Genomic DNA, 7,250 nt, shown 5'->3' on the forward strand with positions numbered 1-7,250 from the left:
ACATCAAGAAACTCAGTAGACAATCCAAATCGTTCAAATAATACCAATGATCTTTTAGAAACGAAATGACTTAGATCTTTTATTAATAACGTATTCAACTTATTCTTATTGATTATAAAGCGTTTTTTATTTAATATAATACTATCCCGGGACTTTATAGCAGTTACCATTCTAATTTTTATTTCCGGTGAAACTCTCGAATCAAATAAAGCCAAAGCTGCTAATTCTTCAGAAAGGTACCACAGATGATTAGCCATTTTCTCAGATGTCTTTTTTGAAACAGCTGAATTAATTTTTTTGTCGAGAAGCAAATTTTTTATCAGCATTAAATCATTACTTGGCGCTGTTATCGCTGACGTTGCTGAAAACCACGCTTTTATGTGAAATTTTATCACAAAAATACAAATTTGACGGACTCCTACAATTTCGGTCTTTGTTAGCTTTAACTGATTTCTAAACATGAATATTTTTAAATTATAAATCGCTTTTGCCATCCACCTTGCATGATGAACAGCTCCAGGATATTTAAAAACTACTCCGTCAGATGGCAAAGCTCCCAAAAAAATCAGAGCTAAGTCCAGAAGCTCCTTATAATCTCCTCTTGGTTGCGAAATCTACAACAACAATAATAATGATTATTTATATTATGACACATACGAAACGCAACTGAAGATAATTAAGAACCATAATCAACATTACTTGTAAGTAATTAGCAATAAGTATTAGGATTTCATCTTTTATATCTGCAAGGGCTTCTTGAACTTCTCTGTCTGAAATCCCAGTAGTATATTTTTGTTGATCAATATCACTCCATTTGTTTTTGAACCGAGTAAAAATCGAAACATTTGGACCTGAAGATGTAGGCCAATAAGTTTCAAATGCGGATCTTAAAACTAGCTCAATAATGTGATGACGGCATGGTAAATAAGTCAACTCTCTTCTTAGTGCTTGTTCAACGAGAACACAAGAACATGCACCACTGTGAATTCCTTAAAAAAACCATGAATTACAAATTTAAATGTAAGTACTGATAAATAACAAAATAAATAACCAATACATTAGCTGAAACAATGAAAACCAAAAAAAATTATTATTTGAGTTAAGGGGGTATTCTGGTTTGACTTCCGATTTTTGTGCACTTTTTTGGGATTTTTTTGTAAAGACCAATGAGGAGATAGAACTTTGAACCTTTAAACATTTATTTATAGATATTTCAAGCGTATACAGTTAAAATTTGAACTAAAACCATTCACTAGAATTAAAGTTATAGTGGTCTGAAGACACCCACCACGACAAAAATTGACGCTCACTTCCTCCATGATATCAGCTGATTGGCTTATCTGAAACAAAAAAACCCGCCGGGGTTTTAATCTGTATACTTAAATACATCGATTGGACTACGATCGAAAAAAAATTTTTTTGATTTCTATTTTTTTTGTATCAGAAAGTTGACAAAAAAAATGAAATTCGAATTTTTTTGTTCCGAAGTCTGTCAAAAATCCAATTTTTAAAAATTTTTTTTGATCGTAGTCCACCCGGTGTATTTGAGTATACAAATTAAAACCCCGCCGGGTTTTTTTATTTCAGATATGCTAATCAGCTGATATCATGGAAGAAGTAAGCATCAATTTTTTTCGAAGCGGGTATCTTCAAGCCACTTAACTTTAATTCTACTAAATGTTTTTAGCTAAATATTTAACTGTAAACTGTATACTCTTGAAATATATATAAATAAATAGTAAAAGTTCAAAGTTCTATCTCTTCATTGGTCTTTACAAAAAAATCCCAAAAAAATGCACAAAAATCAGGACGTCAAACCAGAAGACCCGCTTAGGCAAATAAAGTAGAGGAAGAAGAATTACTCTGAAGAATTTTCAAAGTTCTTCGAAAAAAAAAAAAATAGTTTGTTTTTTTGAAACACTCATATATATATATATATATATATATATATATATATATATATATATATATATATATATATATATTCGACTCGAAGATCGGTGTTTATTGATAAAGATAGATAATTATTACTATTATTCTAAGCCGAATACTCTCGATGCAAATTCTTGAAGAATGACTAATTTTTGATTATTACTTCTTCACCATAATATTTTATCGGTATGAGGTCTCATACCATCAGAGAAAATTTAGGAGAAATTCACAATTAAAATTCGTTTATCGACAATTATTGTTAGAGAAAGATGTTATTTTTACTCAGTGTAACTTTTTCAGTAACTGAAAAAATAATTCAGACAGCCCAGACCAGGACTCGAACCTGGATCTTTTGGTTACGCGCCAAATGCTCTACCAGTTAAGCTATCTGAGACACTGTCCGTAACTACCTTCCAGTTACCTATTAAGTTCTACTGAGTAAGTCTCTTTTGGCTTATTAATATTAAAGTTGTCCGCCTCGCACTTTTCGATTTCCCATAAGAATAACACAGGAAAAAAATTTTTTTTTTGTTCTGATTTTTGTAACTAATGAACTATCAATTGCTCTGCAATTTCCATCAAATATTTTTGTAAAGAATTGAACACTACAAAAATATTCTGATATCGTTTTTCGATTAATCAACTCATTCAAAAGTTATTCAAGGTCAAAGTTAAATTCATTATCAATTTAGCCGTTTTCTTTATAATCTTCCGAAATTTATTACCCATTCAGGACAATACGACGGGGCCAGATATGGGCCATGCTTGGCGCAATGCTGTCTATCTCTGGCCCATGCTTGTAAACCCGCTTTGGCCCAGCCTTGGTAGAAGTCTGGAGTGATAACAGAGTACCAAGCTTGGTTGCCTAGACTGGCCCAAGCATAATAACCAAGACTGGCCCAAGTTTTTAAGCTAAAGCAAGCCCAGGCTTATTCACCACTATAGAATTTACTAAAAGAAGTAGATTACAAAATATATTTAGAATTTGATTGTTTAATGTGAAACCAAATTAGTATTAAGAACCCAATTTCGAATAAATTGAATTCTCTGAAATAAAATAGTAAAATTCTACGAAACGGTTAAATTATTTTGTATAAAATGAGTAGTTGTTAGTTGAAATTATAAAAAAGGAACTTTTTAATTGTCAATAATTTATTTCAATTTTGATGTAGAGCTAACGCAAGTTTAGACGACTTAACTTTTAATTTAGACCTAACTTTCGCTAATTATAGAAATAAAGTGAAAATCGCATTTACCCTAACCGAGATTCGAACCCAAGCCGCGTGCTTGCCAGACCGACCACTAACCCCTACCCCGAACGACCGACAAGTTAACGCACATCTCACCATTCATATAAGCTAAATCTCTATGGTGACAGAGTGTGACGGTTTATTATTTATATAATTTATGTTATTTAATATTGTGTTTTGATGAAAATTATCTATTTTTTAAAAATGTTTATTTATTTAAAAAAATAGCAAAAGTCAAGTAACTTTAAACTTTTTAAATCGTTTTGTATATTTTTAATATCATATTATAATATTTTAATTTTTTTTTTTAAGACCATATCAATTTTGACGATATACAATTGTTTTGTTGAAATAATAAATTTTCAATTTTAGCATTTGCTATCAAATATTCGTTAAGTAATAAATATTTACTGTTCCAAATTCTATTACTTAATGATTAATTAAATTTGAATTTCCCATCGAATGGCCAAAGTTAGGTTGCCCAATTCTGGCTCAAGTCTGGGTTGCCATTCAACGGCCAAGGCTAGGCATCCCAGTCTTGGCTAACGCTCGGGTAATCATTGAGTCGGCCAAAGCTAGGTCGCTCAGTCCTGGCCCAAGTCTGGATCGCCATTGAATGGCCATGGCTGGGGGACCCAGTTCTAGTCCAAGCTCGGGTAATCATTGGGTTGACCAAGGCTAGATTGCCCAGTCCTGGCCCAAGTTAGGGTGACTCTAGGCTTGGCCAAGGCTAGGTTATCCAGTCTTGGCCCATGTTAGGGTTACCATCCAACGGCCGAGGTTAGGTTACACAAACTTGGCCCAAGTTAGGGTGACTCTAGGCTTGGCCAAGGCTAGGTTATTCAGTCTTGGCCCAAGCCTGGGTAATCATTGGAATGGCCAAGGCTGATTGCCCAGTTATGGCCCGGGCATGGGACAATATAGGTTTGCCAAGATGGGCTTCCCAATAATGTCCCAGGCATGGCCCCGTCGTTCAACTCTGAAGCTTCCTGTATGGGTAGTTTCAAGTTCTCAAAATGAATGGAAATTTTATTTCTAAGCTCTTAGAGTTTAAAAATATAAAACTATTATCTTTTGTCATCAAAGATTGCTGTAATTTTATTGAAAAATTATTTTTAAATAGATTGCGCATAAAAATAAGTTAAATTTTATTCATGGCCTGAAGAGTTATTCGTGTTTCTGCGTTTTCATAACTCAGACGAACAGACAAGTGACTTTATTTAACATATATGTATTCATGACTACCAAATATGATAAATTAATTACTCAAAACTTATAACAAATGTATTACTTCTCATAAATTCGAATTTTTTTTTGTTCAAAAATGATTTTTACACATATACATGAAATTGATCTTGCTGAAGAGTTGTCTTATTGCAATTGGGATATCTCCGCCGATGTTCGCGAACTACTTGCAATAAGTATTGCAGTTGTTGCTCATCTTTTGTGAGGTAATTGTTGTATTCCTCAATTAAAGCAACACCTCGTTCAGCTACATCATTAGTGACTTTCAACATATTGAAATATTCTGAACATTCCTGATTTATCTTATCATGAAATGTTTAAGTTGAAATTTTAAGACTGTTATTCAATTAAAAATCAATTTAAAAAAATTGATCTCAATGAAACAATTGATGCAAATTTTCAAAAACGAGATATCTCAAATCTATAGAGCTAACTGCCATTGATAAATTGTTTTATGTACTTCGTCCATCCTTATCACATAGCGAAAAATATTGGTTAACAATCCTCAGAAGTCTTATTAGTATTTTATGAAATATTTGAGGAACATTTTTTCTAAAAAAAATATTTTTGCCAAATCATTCAGAAAAACGGCTAAATTGATAATGAATTTAACTTTGACCTTGAATAACTTTTGAATGAGTTGATTAATCGAAAAATGATATCAGAACTTTTTTATAGGGCATTCAATTCTCTACAAAAATATCTGATAGAAATCGCAGAACAATTGATAGTTCATTAGTTACAAAAATTAGAAAAAATAAATTTCGGCGGATTATCAAGAAAACGGCTAAATTGATAATGAATTTAACTTTGACCTTAAATAACTTTTGAATGAGTTGATTAATCGAAAAATAATATCAGAACTTTTTTGTAGAGCGTTCAATTTTCTACAAAAATATTTTATGGAAAATGCAAAGCAATTGATGGTTCATTAGTTACAAAAATCAGAATAAAAAAAATTTTTTTTTCCTGTGTTATTCTTATGGGAAATCGAAAAGTGCGAGGCGAACCACTTTAATATCAATATTAAGGGCTCATATTTTCAGGGGCCTATTTTGGCATCCAAACGAAACTTTTGAGCCTGGTTCCGAGAAAAAAAAAGTTTTTTTTTTCAAACAGGCTTAAAAGTTTCTTTTGGGTATAAAAAAATTACTGTGAAAAGATGAGCCCTTAATATTAACATTAAGATTGTCCTCATCACATTTTTTTAATTTCCATAAGAATAACACAAGAAAAATTTTTTTTTGCTTATTCTGATTTTTGTACCGTTTAAACGATTAATTGAATCATAAATAACTGTTCTTATCTTTATAGAGAATTGAACGCTCTACAAAAAAAGTCGAATAAAATTTTTTGATTTGTCCACGCGTTCAAAAGTTATTCAATATCAAAGTTCAATTTTTCAAGAATTTGATCGAATTTTATAAATTACACCGAAACTGTTGGTTTCAGTGTCAAAATAAGGATCAAATTTTTTGTCAAACATACATTAGACTTCTGATAAATGTTGACCAATGATTTTTTTTTATTCAATCAAGTAAATATGATGCTTTTAAGAAATTTTTTTACAATAAACCAAAAAATAAACAATTTTATTCTATTATTATGTTCATTTTCATATTATTTATAAATTTTTCTCAAAAACTGCTTATTTATTTATATTAAATATTCATCTTTGATGTGATTTTTTATTACAATTCGGAAAACGTTGTCGATGGCCGCGAACAACCTATAGTAAATACTGCAACTGTTCTTCATTTTTAGTTAGGCAGAAGTTAAATTTTTCAATAAGTGCAATACCCCGTTCAGCAACATCGTTCGTTACTTTTAAAGTTTTAAAAAATTTCAGACAAATTTGAAGCTTCCTTTTTGTGTCCAAATTGGTGCGGCTTTTGTCGCCATCATGTATTAAAAATTATTTTACGAAGAGTTTTTGAAGTTTTTTTGGAACACTACATCTGGTCCAAACTTGCCGATTTTTCTTCGATCTAAAAAAGGATGAGATAACATTGATTAAACTAAATATAAAAGTGGAATAGAGAATGAAACTGTCGCAAGCGCTTTAAATGAAGATAAGATAAAAATTGTTTATTATATTTTCTTAATACAATCAAAACTAATACGTTCAAGTTATGTTTATTAATTTGGTTTTTTAGATGTCTCATCCTCGAGATCATTATCAAAAGATTTTGTTATTATCTTTAGTTTTTTTTGGTAGTTGTCCAATCTATACGTAAACTTTCAAGCGTCCTGGTGCTAAATTAAAAATTGTTATTATATAGATAATGATTTGAGCGACTTTGTTCCAAAAAACTCATTGGAGATATTTAAAAAATTTAAATTACCCTCCGATTTCATAGAAGAAGATATTTCTATATGGCCCATTGATTACAGTTTCAAAGTTTGTCTGAAATTTTTTAAAACTTTAAAAGTAATAAACGACATTGCTGAACGGGGTATTGCATTAATTGAAGAATAGAACTGTTGCCTAACCAAATATGAAAAACAGTTGCAGTATTTATTATAGGTTGTTCGTGGTCATCGACAACGTTTTCCGAATTGTAATAAAAAATCACATCAAAGATAAATATTTAATATAAATAAATAAGCAATTTTTTGAGAAAAATCTATTAATAATATGAAAATGAACATAATAATAGAATAAAATTGTTTATTTTTTGGTTTATTGCGAAAAAATTCCTTAGAAGTATCATAATTATTTGATTAAATAAAAAAGATCATTGGTCAACATTTATCAGAAGTCCAAAGTATATTTGACAAAAAATTTAATCCTTATTTTGACACTGAACCCAACAGTTTCGG

The 7,250-nt window shown here is 30.6% G+C and overlaps 1 non-coding gene across 1 annotated transcript; it reads right to left on the bottom strand.

The window, feature by feature from the left end:
- Positions 1 to 2,254: 2,254 nt before the first annotated feature.
- Positions 2,255 to 2,327, bottom strand: Trnat-cgu. The gene has a single exon. It is a non-coding gene; the product is annotated as a tRNA-Thr (tRNA).
- Positions 2,328 to 7,250: the final 4,923 nt, after the last annotated feature.

The sequence above is a fragment of the Cotesia glomerata genome, linkage group LG1 (assembly GCF_020080835.1).
Source record: "Cotesia glomerata isolate CgM1 linkage group LG1, MPM_Cglom_v2.3, whole genome shotgun sequence".
NCBI lineage: Eukaryota > Metazoa > Arthropoda > Insecta > Hymenoptera > Braconidae > Cotesia > Cotesia glomerata.